This window comes from Anolis carolinensis, unplaced genomic scaffold (genome assembly GCF_035594765.1).
Source record: "Anolis carolinensis isolate JA03-04 unplaced genomic scaffold, rAnoCar3.1.pri scaffold_7, whole genome shotgun sequence".
Classification (NCBI taxonomy): domain Eukaryota; kingdom Metazoa; phylum Chordata; class Lepidosauria; order Squamata; family Dactyloidae; genus Anolis; species Anolis carolinensis.
This window is the reverse complement of record NW_026943818.1, coordinates 4,051,764-4,069,288: the sequence shown is the minus strand read 5'-3', so window position 1 is coordinate 4,069,288 and position 17,525 is coordinate 4,051,764. Positions and strand designations below refer to the sequence as shown.

Below are 17,525 nucleotides of genomic sequence, written 5' to 3'. Positions count from 1 at the left end.
TTCATTTTGATGATTTTTTGGTAAATAAATCAACTCTAAGATTCTATGAACTTGAAAGTTGTTGCACCCCAAGGCAGCGTGAACACTGGAAACTAGACAGAGACCAATAATCATATAATATCTTTATTAAAGCAAATATAAATTCAGGAATGCATAAGCCGAAGGGATGAGTGGGAAATAGTCCTTTGTGAAAAGGTATGAATAAGTCCAAAAAGATGGAGGAAAATGTCCAAAGTCCAAAACTGAAACACACTCAAACTGTTGGGAAGTTTGAGCGAGGAACAACAAGGAAGCAAGGCTGAATGAAAAGGTCCCCAGTCACTAGGAGATCGTGGATATCGAAGCAGGAACAAGACGAAGCAAAGATCAAACTTGATTCAGGAACAAGGCAAGGAAGTGAATTTACTCTGGTTTAAATTGGGAGTCGCGGCTCGGCTTGGCCTCCAGAAACAAGAGGCTTGGCTTGGTGAAATCAGGGAACTGGAGTCGGTGAAGTGTTCTCAGGAAAAAGCTACGTTGACACCGCAAATTGTCTGCAGTGCAAGGCACTTTTATGGAACGAAGATCAGATCCCAACGAAGGGAGATCCCAACAAACTCCCCAAAGGTTCCCAAGGGAATCTTCTTATCCACAATCCCCTCGAGATGCCAAGCGGTTACTCCTTCTAAGCCCTTGTTTCTCTGATCTCTGGAGATGCAAAAACTCCTTTCGGTTGAAGGGCATGTTCTCTGGGGAACTCTGGACATCTGGTTCAGCCACGGGAGTAACATCTCCAGTATCTCTCCCAATTAAGGAAGCATCTGAACTATCAACAGCCGGCAGCTGTAACTGAAAGGAGCTCGGAAAACTGGGCAAAAGGTCAGAATAGGCTTCATCCTGGTCAAAGTTCATTTCTGGATCAGGTTCAGAAGCCAAAGGTGGCTGGGGTATGACAAAAGTAGAGGAAACAAAATCTGTGTGGTTTGGTTGGTTGGTTTCTCACATCCATGTCTTCCTTTGATTAGCAACATTGCATTCACAGCCAAGGGAGCCGATCCCTTTTGTGTTGTTTGGACTGTTGACAAAACTCTACTCCTACCCTGGAGTCTGCCCCCCATTGTCCTACAGTCATTGCTTTAACAAGAGCAAAATGTTTGCCTGGGTTTTTTCTTTGGGGGGAAGTGGAGGCTTGTTGGCAAATATTTGTTTACATTTGAACAGCAAATCTGTATTTAACTACATTTGCAAGCTCTTCATGTTTCATTTGGGAGATAATATGAGCTGCTGCAGCATGAAAGCTAGCTTATCAAAAGAGAGGTTAAAAGGTGACTTGATTGCAGCTGCGTAAGTACCTATATATGGAGAATGAATGGCAGGCTGAAAAGTTCTTTAATCTAGCAGATATATATATATACACACACACACACACACACACACACACATATACTCTAATAGATAGATGTTAAACCAAGGCAAAGGAAATGGGAAGGTAATGAGGAGTTCCTTTATTATTTTGAAAGAGTAATAAGGCTGCTTTCTTCTTTGGGAAAGAATTCTTTTTCAAGTTTTTTAAGGACAAAGTACCATTTGGAAAGCAAGAAAATATCCTTGGAACTTTGTTGAATTTCTCACACACTCTTGTGGAAATAATAATAATAATTTTATTCTTATACCCACCCTATCTCCCCGAAGGGACTCGGGGTGGCTTACATGGGGCCAAGCCCGAGCAGAACAATAAAAACAAAACAATAAAACCAATAAAACCAATAATCAGACAAAAAAGCAAGTCATAAAAACCTCATACAAGATAAAATGTTAAAATCATGGATTCTAACGAAATTCTAACAAAAAGAAAAAAAATATTGATGCGATTCCACCTAAACATTTGGAAAAAAGTCTTAATGATTACGGCTGTTTGACAGTAGAATGTGCTGCCTCAAAGCATGGTGAAGTCTCTTGGGGTTTTTAAACAGAGGCTAGATGGCTATCTGTCAGGAGGGCTCGGATTGTGTATTCTTGCATGGCATGGATTTGGATTGGATGATGGCCTTTGTGGTTTCTTCCAACTTGATGAGTCTATGAGGTGTCTTCAAGTTGACTCCAACTTATGAAGACTCAATCCTGTGTCTATGTGCAAACTCCATGGGAATGATGAAAAGAAGCCAATGTACCCTATAACCTTCACCAAATACAGTAGAGTCTCACTTATCCAACACTCGCTTATCCAACGTTCTGGATTATCCAACGCATTTTTGTAGTCAATGTTTTCAATACATCGTGATATTTTGGTGTTAAATTTGTAAATACAGGAATTACTACATAGCATTACTGTGTATTGAACTACTTTTTCTGTCAAATTTGTTATATAACATGAAGTTTTGGTGCTTAATTTGTAAAATCATAACCTAATTTGATGTTTAATAGGCTTTTCCTTAATCTCTCCTTATTATCCAACATATTCGCTTATCCAACATTCTGCCGGCCCGTTTACGTTGGATAAGCGAGACTCTACTGTACTGAATGAAAGAAAGAAAGAAAGAAAGAAAGAAAGAAAGAAAGGGAAAGAAAGGTCACCTTTCAACACATTGGACAAGTCTTTCCTACCTGTGTCACATTATTTACTATATATACATATACCACTGCCTGCGGTTCCAGGCACTGCATCTGCAGGCGATAATAAACTCCTCTCTGGCACATCAACAGCTCGAGGGGAAGAAAAAAAGTGCAATTTTAAACACACCAAATGAAAGAACCCAGCAGGAACCAATGCGGAAGGGAGGGCTTTCTTCTGTTAAGGACAGTCAGAAACAAATTAGCTTTATGAAATGAAAATGTAGACGCCACCAGGAAGTCTCATAAAATCAGATGCAGAGGAGAAAACCAGCTTTTTTGAAAGGGGCTGTGATCCAGAAGAAAGGTTTTGTTTCATGCGAGGAAAGAGGAGCCACTGACCTTGGCTGAGTTGTTACATATATGTTTGTTTATATGAGTGGAGCAGCATTCTGCTTATGACAAACCTAGGGCACTCCAAGGCATTTGCTTTTGGGGAAAGGACAAAATAACTTCTTCTCCATTCTCTGTACAGAAACCATTTGGTTCGATCTAGGAACCTCAGGTAAAGATTGACTTGAATGAGGCTTCTAATTTTTTTTTCCATTCATGATCCCTTTTCACTTGAGAATTTTTATGTGACCCCAGGTATAGGTATAATTTACGATCAAGTCCAACCAAGAAGCCATGAGATCATGTCTCAAACACTTGGGTTTCAATTTCTCACAGTCTTTCTGAATGCCTAATTAACCTATCCTTCACTCCCTCCATCCAGAGACCTAATCTGAGATCATGAAAAAACTCCCCATCAGCTGAAGGCTGATTCCCAAGAGAAATGGACTTTTCACTGGTTTCTCTTTCCCCTGTTGCTAAGGAACGGACATTGGAATCCTGTGGGACAGAAGGCTGGGGACACAGATGGGCAAGTCAATCAGTCTCTTCCCCAGAAGGAAGGACCGCTACACAGGTTACATGCCGTTTTGTTGAAGAAGTGTAGAGTTTAAAAAAGAGGGTCAGTCTATGCTCTGATGAGGCACAGGGAAGATTGATCCTAGGTTGATGGGATCAAGGAGACTCAATTGTTCATTTTGAGTCAGTTTAAAATAAGTTTGGTGACTTATTTAATGTAGTCTGTGTCCTGGTAAGGCACAGAGAATCTGTGATCGTATATCACAGGGGTGACTGCGGTTTAGGAGTAGCAGAGAAATAAGTTTTAACTACTTTAAGTAAAAGAAGTGACACTTTGGAGCGTTTGACTCATCTCATTCTAGTATTGTAACTGTTAATAAAAATACCTCTAAGTGAGAAACAACATTGTAACCACTAAGCTCTGTGCCTGAATAAACTTGATATTGTTCTTCCAACATCTAAGCCTCTGTCACACATATTATAAGCCAAGTTATGCTACCATCTAGAGTGAATAAGAAGAAGAAAGAAAGAAAAGAAAAAGGTCTCCTCTCTGAGTCTTTAGTGGTTGCATCTTTACAAATTGGTGGCAGTCGTTATTAGCTCCTTACAAAGTGGTTGCAGCAGTGGGATAAAAAAGATTCCCCCTGCCTGAAGGAGCCTTAGACGTTCTTATTAGCTCTTTACACTAAGTAAGTAAGTAAAAGACATGTGTTAAACCCTAAAAGTAGAGTTGCACATGTGCCGCCATTAATGTTTATCTCAACCAAAATATTATATTGCTGACGGTGAGAATTGTCAGCACTTTATGAAACCTGTCCCCACTGGGTTGCTTTTAATTACTCTGATTTTATTTGCTTGGATTTTAATGTATTTGTCCATTATTTTATTTTGTGTATTGTTGGAATGTTTTAAGTTTATGTTAAATATGTTGTTGTTGTTCGGGCTTGTCCCTGCTGTGAGCCGCCCGAGTCCCTTCGGGGAGATGGGGCGGGATATAAAAATAAAGTTTATTTTTATTTTAATTGTATGAAAGCAACAAGATCATCACTGTACAAAAGTATATTGGACAGCTAGTTGAATCATTCTTATTTTCTAGCAATGGAAAAGCATATTCTGTCAGACCAGAAGGCAAGAGAAAAACTTAGGGGTTACTAAGAACAAAGTTTTCTCCAACTGCTACCATCCACCATCAAATTCAACTAGTCTCTGACTAATGGAGGGACAGCTGAGACACTGAATGCCAGCTACTGGAATTGACAATGGGGACAGTTATTGCATTAAACCTCTTCTTATCTGGCTAGCCTGTTCCTTGGTTCATACATTTTAACTTAAACAATAAGGAGAATACTAATCAAACCGGCATTGGGGCTGATCGTTTTGATTCCCCTCAAGCGAGAGACATTTTCTGATAGAGAAGGCAGAGTGACAGAAATACACATTACTTTTGTCCAACCCAGATCAAAATCACATGCTTTTTGTCAAATCAGTCTATTGATTTTAGCTGTAGGCCTAGAAAGTTTAAAGCAGTGGGAAGGGGGCCTTGGAGAAGAGAAAGATGAAGATATTCTCTCTCTGCAGCATTTGACAAGAGGAGGAGATGTCCAGCCTTCTTTTTTTTGGATCCCCACTGGTTTCTTAATTGAGTTTTTAAAAAATACAAAATTGTTTTGACAGGCCAAGGAACAAGTATCTCTGTCTTTTGGAAAAACAAGGATGGTAGGAATATTTCAAACTATTTAAAGAATAGTGACAAATGGATGCCTTGAGTGTTGACAAAACATCTTTGCAGTTGGAAACATAGCCTATGTGAAATTAAACATATGCTTGCTTTGCATGAAAAAATCATTTTCCGAATTGTTTTTTCTTGTATATTCTATTCTTCGCAGAAAATTGTCTGCATAGAAAATTCTGTACAGAAAATGTGATTTTTTTTCTATATATACATTATAAAAAAGTGGGGGAAAAGAAAAAAAAGAAAAAAAGAAATGCAAATCACCATATTTTGCAGCGAAAGTGGGGGAACACTTTTTTATAGGTAGAAAGTAGGAAGTAAGAAAAAAGATATATGTATGTGTATATATATATATATATATATACACCCATGCATATATGTATACACATACATACCCATACCCATCCAAACCTATATATATATATATATATATATATATATATATATATATATATCTAAAGAAAAAGAAAAAGAAAGAATTTTTTTTTTAAAAAAAGGATTAAAAACAAAAGAGGAAAAATTATACTAATAATAAAAAATAAAATAAAATAAAAATTTAAAGAAAGAAAGAGAAAAAAATAGGTTGTAGACTTCCATCTGTCTTTTACTGACTCTTCATAATCTTTTCCAAGAAAAATCATATTTGTTGGTAAAACACCATGTCCCTTCGTCCTCCTTAATCTCTAAGGTTGTGTTGATTCAGCAGATAAGATCAAACTTCATGTGTTTCAAATAATCCTTTACCAGGTCCCAATTTGTTTCTTTCTTTGGTAAACCTTGATTTGGGGATAACCAATAAGTAAGTCTATCCATGTTCATTATCTCTATGACTCTATTTAGCCAATCCTCCTTTTTTTGGGATCTCCTTTTGTCTCCAAATCCTAGCATATGTTATCCTCGCGGCTGTAATCAAATAATTGAACAGAATCTCTTTGTTCTTGTCGTCAGCAATGTCAAACATTCCCAATAAAAAGTATTCAGGTTCCCTGTGAATCTTTATCTTAAGAATTGATTGTATAGCTTCATTTATGTCTTTCCAGAATGATTGGGCTTTTGAACAAGTCCACCACATATGGTAGAAAATGTGATTTTTTTCTGAGCTATATTTTTCTTTAAAAAACAACAAATATTGCACTTCCTTTCAGCAAGGAGAAATTTGACCAACATCCCCACTGCGTCCTCCAAGAAGGAAATTGGTGAAGACCTTCATACATAAGAATAAGACTCCCAACTTCCAACGTGTTGACCAGTTGAGATGACATTGGATTTTCTTTTTCCCCATCTCCCTCTTCCTCCTTCTCCTCATTCAGTTATTTGTTTTCCCTCCTCTTGCTTTCACTCCTCTTCCTCCTCTATTTCCCTAAAAAAAGCCCAAGCTTCCTAAGAGATTGTAAGTTAGAAAGTAGGGCACGCAAATCATGCAGAAACAAAGAGGAAGGACATCTCCATTGTAGATGTCCTTTCATATCAAAGTCTTGAAGCACCCTGGGAGGTTAACAAAAAGATGCAAGCCTTTGTGCCTTCACAATAAGAACAAGCACACATGGATACTCCCACTCTTTGTCTTCTGTGACCTCTTCCTTGCAGGTCAATGGCTCAAGAGTCAAAGTTATGGAGGCCACTTCTAGCTTGAGATCTATCAAAGTCAGTTGTTTAGAAGCGGAGAGGCCATATGGACCTCCACACCGCAGGGAAACATCAACGCCTTAGGCTATGCTTGTGGGCTTCTCAAAAACATCTGGTTGGCCAACAAGGGAAATAAGCTCCACCACTTGAAGTGATTGACTTGACCTTATAATATAATAATAATAACTTTATTTTTATACCCCGCCCCATCTCCCCAGTGGGGACTCGGAGCGGCTTACATGGGGACCGAGCCCGAAACGTACAGCAATAAAACGAAAAAACAATTGTTCCAACAGTAAAACATAAATATCAATAAAACCATCATAAAATCAATATACAGCATAAAATGTTAAAAACAAGAGACTAAAACAAGGATCTGTGCCATAGTGTAGAATATATCAAAATGGGAGAGGTAATTTCTCAGTCAAAGTAGTCCATAAAGTGCAAAGTAGTAGTGGCAGAAAATCCTGTAATTGGATGGGCAGATAGTTCAACCTAGTAATTAATCGCCGAAGGCCTTTTGGAAGAGCCAGGTTTTTAGGCTCTTCTGGAAGGAGAAGAGGGTAGGGGCCTGCCTGATCTCCCTGGGGAGCGAGTTCCAAAGTCGGGGGGCCACGACGAAGAAGGCCCTCTCTCTCGTCCCCACCAACCGCGACTGCGAAGGTGGTAGGAGTGAGAGGAGGGCCTCGCCCGACGAACAAAGAGAACGAGCAGGTTCATAGGGGGAGATGCGGTCTCTAAGGTAGGTGGGTCCCAAACCGTTTAGGGCTTTGTAGGTGATAACCTGCACCTTGAATTGGGCCCAGAAAGTAAACGGCAGCCTTGAAGGAGCTGGGGGTGGTGATGGATGACAGGGAGCTCTGGCGTACTCTGGTCCATGAGGTCATGAACAATCGGAAGCAACTGAACAAATAAACAACAACATCAGAGCGTTGTTGTATGTCTTTAGGGCTCTGTGGCGACGTTCCAGAAGTATTCCCTCCTGACGTTTCACCCACATCTATGGCAGGCATTCTCAGAGGTTGTGAGGCATGGATAAACTAGGCAAGGAAGGTAAATATATATCTATGGAGAGTCCAGGGTGTGACAAGAGTCCTTTGTCAGTTGGAAGCCAGCGCTAATGTTTCAGTTAATTAGCATTGGAAAGGTTTGTCTCTTGCCTGGGCGGCATCCTTTGTTCAGAGTCATTAGTCGTCCTTGGGGCTCCTCTGCCTTCAGAGTGTTGCTTCCCTACTGTTCTGATTTTTGAGTTTTTTTTAATACTGGTAGCCAGATTTTGTTCATTTTCATGGTTTCCTCCTTTCTGTTGAAGTTGTCCACATGCTTGTGGATTTCAGCAGCTTCTCTGTGTAGTCTGACATGATAGTTGTTGGAGTGGTCCAGCATTTCTATGTTCTCAAATTATATCCTGTGTCCAGGTTGGTTCATCACGTGCTCTGCTATGGCTCATTTCTCTGGTTGAGTGAGTCTGCAGTGCCTCTCATGTTCTTTGGCTCGTGTTTGGGAGCTGCGTTTGGTAGTCCCTATGTAGACTTGTCCACAGCTGCATGGTATCCGGTAGACTCTTGCAGAGGTGAGAGGATCCCTCTTGTCTTTTGCTGACTGTAGCATTTGTTGGATTCTCTTTGTGGGTCTGTAGATAGTTTGTAGGTTGTGCTTCTTCATCAGTTTGCCTATGCGGTCAGTGGTTCCCTTGATGTATGGTAAGAACACCTTTCCTCTGGGTGGATCTTTGTCTTGACTCTCATGGCTTGTTCTTGGCCTTGCAGCTCTTCTGATGTCTGTGGTGGAGTATCCATTGGCCTGTAGAGCCCAGTTTACGTGGTTTAGTTCACCTTGGAGGAGGTGAAGTTCGCAGATTCTTTGTGCACGGCCTGTCAGGGCTTTGTGCTTCTTTTTTGACTTGGGTGATGGTTGGAGTTTTTATGAAGCTATCTATCTGTGTGTAGGTTTTCTGTAAACTGTGTGGCCCAATTGTTGATTGGGTTTGCGGATGACCAGAACATCTAGAAATTGCAGTTTTCCTTCCTTTTCTTTTTCCATGGTGAATTGGATGCTTGGGTGGATGCTGTTAAGGTGTTTCCAGGAACTTGCTGAATTCTTCCTCTCCATGGCTCCAAATGGTGAAGGTGTCATCTACATATCTGAACCATACAGTTGACTTTTTTGGTGCTGTTTCTAGGGCTTGTTTTTCAAAGTGTTCCATATAGAAATTTGCTACTACTGGGCTGAGAGGGCTCCCCATGGCCATCTTTCTGATCATAGAATCCATTGTCCCACTGAAAGTAGCTAGTGGTGAGGCAATAGTGAAACGGGGCTGTGATGTCTTCACAACAAACAACAACATCCTTTTCCATGGTCAGAAAGAAGTCCACCTGTTGGGGAGACTCAAACACTACAAGCCGATCCCGCATTTACACAATACATATTTGGGGGTCTGTCCCTGCCTGCTATTTGCAAAGAGCATTGCGCGCAGGTCAAGACTGTTTTGATGTTTCATCCTTCCGATTTAGAAGGACTTAGCTCATAATTTGCTGCAGGGGCCGACATTATGTATTCAACAGCATACAAGAGGTTCTCAGCAGCATATCTATCAAGGCATCCTTCACTTAATTACCTATTTCTTTTATTACCAGATAAAGCTCTGGCTTTGGGAAAGGGTTTGGAAGCTAATCTGTAGTTTGTCCTGGTTTAGATGCAGCAGAGGACAAAAAAAAAAAAAAACATCTTTGCTGAACTTAAACATATTCAAGCATGCAAGAAACTATCCACAGCATGATGCTTGATTCAAGACACATATGAAGACCTACTTCTTCTAGGAGGTCTATCCAGTCAATTTTAAGCTGTGAATTGTAACCTGCCTTTTATTGCCAGTGGTCTTGTATGTAGTATGTACATATTTTAATAGTGTCATGTCTGTTTTAACCATGTGGTACCCCACCTCGAGCTGCAAGGAAAGGCAGGTAACAAATAAATGTTGTTATTATTCATAATTATTATTTTGTTATTACTATTGTTGCTGTTGTTATAAACAATTATTCTTTTATTTTATTTTCATTCAGTAGCGACTTGAGAAACTGCAAGTAATTTCTGATGTGAGAGAATTGGCCATCTGCAAGGTTATTGCCCAATCTTGTGGGAGGCTTCTCTCATCTTGCATGGGGAGCAGGAGCTGACAGATGGAGCTCATCTGTGCTCTCCCCAGGTTGGATTTGAAGCGGCAACCTTCAGGTCAATGACCCAGCTTTCAATCATCAATCCTGTCAATGCAAGGGTTTAACCCACTGCACCACTGGGGGCTAGAAGAAGAAGAAGAAGAAGAAGAAGAGGAACATGCCCTGGCAGAATATGTAAAGCAAAGTGAAGAACTTGCTTTGATTGAAGTCAAAAATCAGAAACTCCTCAAAGCACAACAGACAAAGAATCAGTACAAGAAAACCGCACTACAAACTAGAGCTGACAGCTGGCACAAGAAAACATTGCATGGAAAATTCCTTGACAAAATTGAAGGAAAAGCTGATACGGAGAAGACCTGGCTCTGGCTCACGAATGGGACCCTGAAGAAGGAGACAGAAGGTCTTGCAGCCCAGGAGCAAGCCATCAGAACAAATGCAATTAAGGCCAATATCGAAAAATCAGCTGATGACCCAAAATACAGACTCTTATTTATTTATTTATTATTTAAACTTATATGCTGCCACTCCCCTAGGGCTCGGGGCAGCTTACAAGAAAGGCTAAAATCTAACAATTTAAAAACATCTTTAAAATATCTTTTAAAAAAATCTCAGAAACACTCCCCCAGGGCTCGGAGTGGCTTACAAAAACAGCTAAAATCTAGACTCTGCAAGGAAACCGATGAAACCATTGATCATATCCTCATCTGCTGTAAGAAAATCGCACAGACAGACTACAAACAGAGGCACAACTATGTGGCCCAAATCTTTCATTAGAATTTATGCCTCAAGTACCACCTCCCTGCAGTAAAGAACTGGTGGGATCACAAACCTGCAAAAGTATTGGAAAATGAGCACGCAAAGATACTGTGGGACTTCCGAATCCAGACTGACAAAGTTCTGGAACACAACACACCAGACATCACAGTTGTGGAAAAGAACAAGGTTTGGATCATTGATGTTGCCATCCCAGGTGACAGTCGCATTGACGAAAAACAACAGGAAAAACTCAGCTGCTATCAGGACCTCAAGACTGAACTTCAAAGACTCTGGCAGAAACCAGTGCAGGTGGTCCCGGTGGTGATGGGCACACTGGGTGCCATGACAAAAGATCTCAGCAGGCATTTGGAAACAATAGACATTAACAAAATCACGATCTGCCAACTGCAAAAGGCCACCCTACTGGGATCTGCACACATCATCCGAAAATACATCACACAGTCCTAGACACTTGGGAAGTGTTCGACTTGTGATTTTGTGATACAAAATCCAGCATGTCTATCTTGTTTGCTGCGTCATAAAATAATAATAATAATAATAATAATAATAATAATAATAATAATAATATGTACAAACTATCTCAAATGTATGCAATTAATCAACGAGTTCCAAATCAATTAACAGACTGAAATCCTTCAAGTTGCATTGCAATTTAGCTGTGAGCATGGACTCGTGTGTCTTCGCCAATAGTACCATAAGGAAGATATGAATATGGAACTTTACAGCACTACAGGTGACCATTTGCTAGCTTCGCCATGAGCCGTCCCATCAAAAAGGCCGTGATATCCACAGATGGTGTTTTACATGAAGCAGTGAAATGACACTTGGAATGTGTGGCACATGCACTTCTTTCCTCGCGAACCCACCAGGGTTCAAGCGCTTTCCTGTTTTGGAGGCATCAGCTTTATGTTCCAGAGGAGCAGATGGGATGTTGGCCTCGCATTGCTTCCCTGGGTTGAAATGCGGGAGGAGAGGAAGACCATTATGTCATTCATAAATGGTACATGCGTCCTTTCCAACGCTAAGGGGCATTCGAGAATTAATGTTCTCCTGCTCTCCCCAGCATGCTTTTGGGATGGCTTGGCAGGCATCCTCTGCTTTGGTGTGCATTTTGGAGACTCCGATGGCTTGAGGCTCGGGAAACGTCTCTCGTCTGATGCTCTTCAAATCACCATTTGAGCAAAATATAGTCGTGATTCAAATGGAACAAATTAAATGCATGGAAGAACCATGGAGCAGGAGAACCATGGAGCAGGAGAACCGTGGAGCAGGAGAACCATGGAGCAGGAGAACCGTGGAGCAGGAGAACCGTGGAGCAGGAGAACCGTGGAGCAGGAGACGGTGGAGCAGGAGACCGTGGAGCAAAAGAACTGTGGAGCAGGAGAACCGTGGAGCAGGAGACCGTGGAGCAGGAGAACCATGGAGCAGGAGAACCATGGAGCAGGAGAACCATGGAGCAGGAGAACCATGGAGCAGGAGAACCATGGAGCAGGAGAACCATGGAGCAGGAGAACATAGGTTAGATGGCCACCTGCCGTAAAGGCACCAGATCCTGTCTGATGATGAACTTAAGGTTCCTCCAACACCTGGGCAACATCAGGTAAATACTCCAGTATTATAATAATAATCACCACCTTCATAAAAACTATATACCAACTAAATACATGGAATTTGGTAGGAAAGCAGAATCATTGTGTCAGCTCACCACAGCCGCTCCTGAATGAACACACGAGACTCTCTGTGATATCACCAGAAACTTTACTGCAGGAAACATAAACATCAGAAAAGCCAGGAATGGGAGACTCCGGCCAACCATCCTTTATATACCCTCCCCCTCATTTGAAAAGTCTCTTCCCGCTCAGTAAAACCCCGCGCAAATTCCCCGCCAAGTCCAGCAGCCGTTTCTTCTCTGAGTCCTGAGACGCAGGTGTCTTATCAATGTCAGTGACCCTGAAACTCAGAGCCACATACAGGCTCTAGTAGCAGGGTTCTGACACATTGCTTTTTGCCTCAGGCAACAAAACACTGTGAGCAAATTCCCCCTTTCTTTTTCCTTTTTGTATTACCATCAAGCCTTCTGCAAGGGTGTCCCTTCCAACCATGAAGAATGATTCCTCGCTTTTCTCACCTTCGCCCCATTTTCTTTTCCTTGCAGCCAATTTTTCGGGGGTCCCAGAGCAGGTGGCTGAAGGATTTGCTTGAGTGGCTAAGTTGTAAAGAGCAGAAATATGTGGAATATGTAATCATTTTTTTTCCAGGCATAAGCAAAACACAGAGCGTGCGGCATTCAAATCAATGCGCTTGTGCATTCTCACACCTCAGCGAAACAGGATCAGAGAGTCAGGACCAATTCTCATAACCCTTTCAATGCCTTGTCCTCCTAGGAGCCAAAGTTGGGCAAGAGGGTGCAGTGGCCCCATTCCTTCTGGGTAATGTTTGTTTGTTGAGATCTTATTTGTTGCTGTTGTTGTTGTTTTGTGCCTTCGAGACATTTCTGACGCACAATGTCCCTAAGGGAAACCCATCGGGGAATTTTTTCAGGTGAACAAGAGTATGACTGGCTTGCAGTCCAAAATGGGTTTCATGGCTCGTCGGGATTCGAACCACCAGAGCTGTAGCCCAATGCTCAGATAATAATAATAAATAATAATAAAACTTTATTTATACCCCGCCACCATCTCCCCACAGCAACTCAGGGCGGCTTATATGGGGCAGAGGCCCAAACAATATAGGACAAAATATAAGCAACATAATACAAATCACACTATAAAAAGATAAAACAGTAATACAATATATCAATTAAAACAAAAATACAGGATAAAAAATTGCATTTAAAACACATAAATGGTAAAATCATAATAAATACAGGATAGATTATTAAAAACCCTCTGGGGCTGATTAATTAATGACTGTATCTCCAAAGGCCTGCTGAAACATCCAAGTCTTCAGTTATTTCCTGAAGGAAGGTAGAGAGGGAGCCAACCTAATCTCCCTGGGGAGGGAGTTCCAGAGTCGGGGAGCCACGGCCGAGAAGGCCCTCACTCTCTCTCGTCCCCACCAAACACAGTTGTGAGGAGCGCGGAAGCAAGAGGAGGGCCTCCCCGGAAGATCTCAGCGATCGGGTGGGTTCATAGGGAATGACGCGGTCACGAAGATAGGCAGGTCCCGAACCGTTTAGAGCTTTATAGGTAATAACCTGCACCTTAAATTGGGCCCAGAATATAATCGGCAGCCAGTGAAGCTGCTTGAACAGGGGGGTTGACCTCTCCCTATAAGCAGCTCCAGTTAGTAACCTGGCTGCCGACCGCTGTACCAACTGCAATTTCCGGACCGTCTTCAAGGGCAGCCCCACATAGAGTGCATTACAATAGTCCATTCTTGAGGTAACCAGAGCTTGGACCACCATGGTCAAGTCAGACTTCTCGAGGTACGGTTGCAGTTGGCGCACTAGCTTTAGCTGTGCAAAGGTCCTCCCGGCCCCCGCCGACACCTGAGCATCAAGTGACAGCGATGAGTCCAGGAGGACCCCCAAGCTGCGGACCTGCACCTTCAGGGGGAGTGTGACCCCGTCAAGCACAGGTTGCCACCCTATGCCCCGATCGGCCTTACAACTGACCTGGAGGACCTCTGTCTTGTCAGGATTGAGCTTCAACTTGTGGTCCTCATCCAACCCATTACAGCGGCCAGGCAGATCACTACGTCACGCAGGCTCCTCATCTCATACCTTGTTTTATTCAAGATTGGTATATATAACCGGTAGGCTTGTGCACGGATTTCGCTTCCTCCGTTTCCTTCGGTACCTTTCGTACTTTGGGAAAATGTAACAGTAAGGACCTTTGGAAAGTGTCCCTCCCATAATGGACTGGATAAGGTGCTTTCTCAACCCTGTTGCTGAGGCTCCCAAGAAGGAGAAAGGGGAGTTTTATAAGTTCCCCATTGCCACCAATGGTGTGTTGAATGAAGACGCCCATTTGGCAGTGTGCCCGTTTTCAGGAGCCATTGGAAAACAGATATGTGGGGCTTCCAGTATCTGGCAAGCAGAAATGAATACCAAAAAAGAAAATGGGTTCCCTGGAACTACAAAGACAAGTATCCATTATTACAGTAATACAGAAATCATTAATCCAAACGGAACATCCGAAGGGGTTGAACAATACCAATTCTTATGATTGTTTCTTGTAAAGATTGACAGTCTTCCTTTAAATGTGACTCTGGAGTAATAGCAATTAATTACTTTACAACCACCTGACCATTGTGCTTGCCATTTAAGATCGAAATTAGTTACTCAGCTTCATACTCGCATTGGAATCAACTGTTTGCAGAGTATGCGTGTTGAAAACTTAGATCTTTCTGTGAGTATGACTTTTACATTATCATTGTTGTGTATCGTGTATGTCTCATGTAACTATATGTACAGTAGAGTTTCACTTATCCAACATAAACGGGCCGGCAGAATGTTGGATAAGCGAATATGTTGGATAATAAGGAGGGATTAAGGAAAAGCCTATTAAACATCAAATTAGGTTATGGTTTTACAAATTAAGCACCAAAACATCATGTTATACAACAAATTTGACAGAAAAAGTAGTTCAATACGCGGTAATGCTATGTAGTAATTACTGTATTTATACATTTAGCACCAAAATATCACGATGTATTGAAAACATTGACTACAAAAATGTGTTGGATAATCCAGAACGTTGGATAAGCGAGTGTTGGATAAGTGAGACTCTACTGTATTATAAATAACTGATAGCCACTATATATGTTCCCTATAGGATCCACATTTAAAAAACTCAAAAAAAAACTGAAAAAAGGACTACAATCCACCTGATGAGTTGAAACCAGTTGTGGTTTTGCAGTCTACTATCCATAATAAAGAAACAAGAACAATCATTATATATAAGAAGAAGACTCAATTTGTGTATGTGGAACAATCAAAGAACTAAAGAACATTTATTGTTCATGAGAAGAGGAGTAAATTCATCCTTCAAGAGAAAAATATTGTTTCTACTGTGAATGTAACAATCCTTTGTTTGATTGTTTAACAACGCCTTTTGTATCTGTTTTCATATTGTGTATTGAACTAAATTTAGGTTTTATGATTTCTGTATTACTATAATAGTGGATACTAGTAAGCAGAAATGAATAGCAATTCACCCAAAATGCACAAGCCTAATAAACAGTGTTTCCCAGGTGTCAGAGGAGCTGTTCCCCCCCCCAAAAAAAACCTTCATTTCTTCTTTCCCTTCTTTTTCTTTCTTCCCACCTGACAAAAAAACCTTTACCAAATCCCACAAACAGATTGTTTTATTTATTTATTTATTTACAGAATTTATATTCCGCCCTTCTCACCCCGAAGGGGACTCAGGGCTGATTACAATGAACACATATATGGCAAACATTCAATGCCAACAGACAAACAACATACATTAGACAGACTCACAGGCATTTTTAACATTTTTCCAGCTTCACGATTCCGGCCACAGGGGGAGCCGTTGCTTCACCATCCAGTAGTGGCTGTACTTCATTCCTTTCTTCGTGTTTTGCTGGCAGTTTTATGGTGTTGTAAATTAGCCTCCCGCATAAAGCGTCCCTAAATTTCCCTAACTGACAGGTGCAACTGTCTTTCGGGGCTGCATAGGTCAACAGCAAGCCAGGGCTATTAATGGTCGGAGGCTTAACCTGACCCGGGCTTCGAACTCATGACCTCTCAGTCAGTAGTGATTTATAGCAGCTGGTTACTACCCAGCTGCGCCACAGCCCGGCCCCATTGATGGGATTGATGTTGCACTGTCCTCCTGGTTTGTAATACAATTCTTCAGTGTTGGCTATAGATGGAAAGGGTTCTGTTGGGACAGTGTTTGGATATCGCCTCCCCTCACTCTCCTAACACCCCCCTGAATTATTGATCTCCACCCAATGTGGAATCTGTCTTCATTATACATGCGCCTCAGTCAACCTGGGTATTAGTGTAGATTTCTGGCTGCAAATTGATTAGTCGCTCTCAAAATATGGAAGTGGCGCGTCATGCCTCGCTTTTCTTGGGGCTCCCCAGAGCCCCAGCCGTTCTCTGCTGGACACCGAAATGGAAATGAGATTTCAGTTTAAATGCATCGTAAATTAGATTAGATTTTTTTTTCAAGTGCCAAAAGGAGAAAAAATCATAATCAGGTCTCACGTTGGAGGTAGAGAGAATGTGTACAGAGGGAGAAGAAATGGAATATGTTCAGGGGGAAAGCCCAGGAAGATGGGGTGAAAATTCTGCGCTCACTTGCAAAATGGTAATGAAGTTGGTTCACAGCTGGAAAGGAGGCTGCATCTTTTACAATGAAAGGATGAGGATGATTATGATGATGATGATGATTTTCACCGCTGACAGAAGGAAACCAAGGAACTGGCTGTTCTAGCCCCACTTAAAAGAGATTTCTGCATTTCCTGCATCCAAACATTCAAGAGAAAAGAGGAAAAACTGCATCCATCAGGTGGAAATTTCAAGCTGTACATTTCTGCAGAGGTGTTGCTGAATGTGTGTGAAAGCACATTCAAAGTGGCTATCTCCCCACTACAAAACAACTTTCCAATTTTCAATTCGATATATATATATATATATGGCATGTCCGATCAATGAAAAAAATTCTCGTTTCAATTCTCGTTTCTAAAGTAGGGGCTCTGGCGCTTCGATATAGAAAGTATTTTCGATTTTTTCACCCAAAAATTTCAGATGGTTCGAATTACATTGCTGGTTGCACTGTGAGACAATGTCTCGGAATGCG

At 41.5% G+C, this 17,525-nt stretch overlaps 1 long non-coding RNA gene across 1 annotated transcript in view; it reads right to left on the bottom strand.

Annotated features, from left to right (window-relative positions):
• LOC134293253 (uncharacterized) overlaps positions 1-17,525 on the bottom strand; it is a 61,475-nt gene that overhangs the window by 20,402 nt on the left and 23,548 nt on the right. The gene's annotated exons all lie outside the window — the stretch shown is intronic.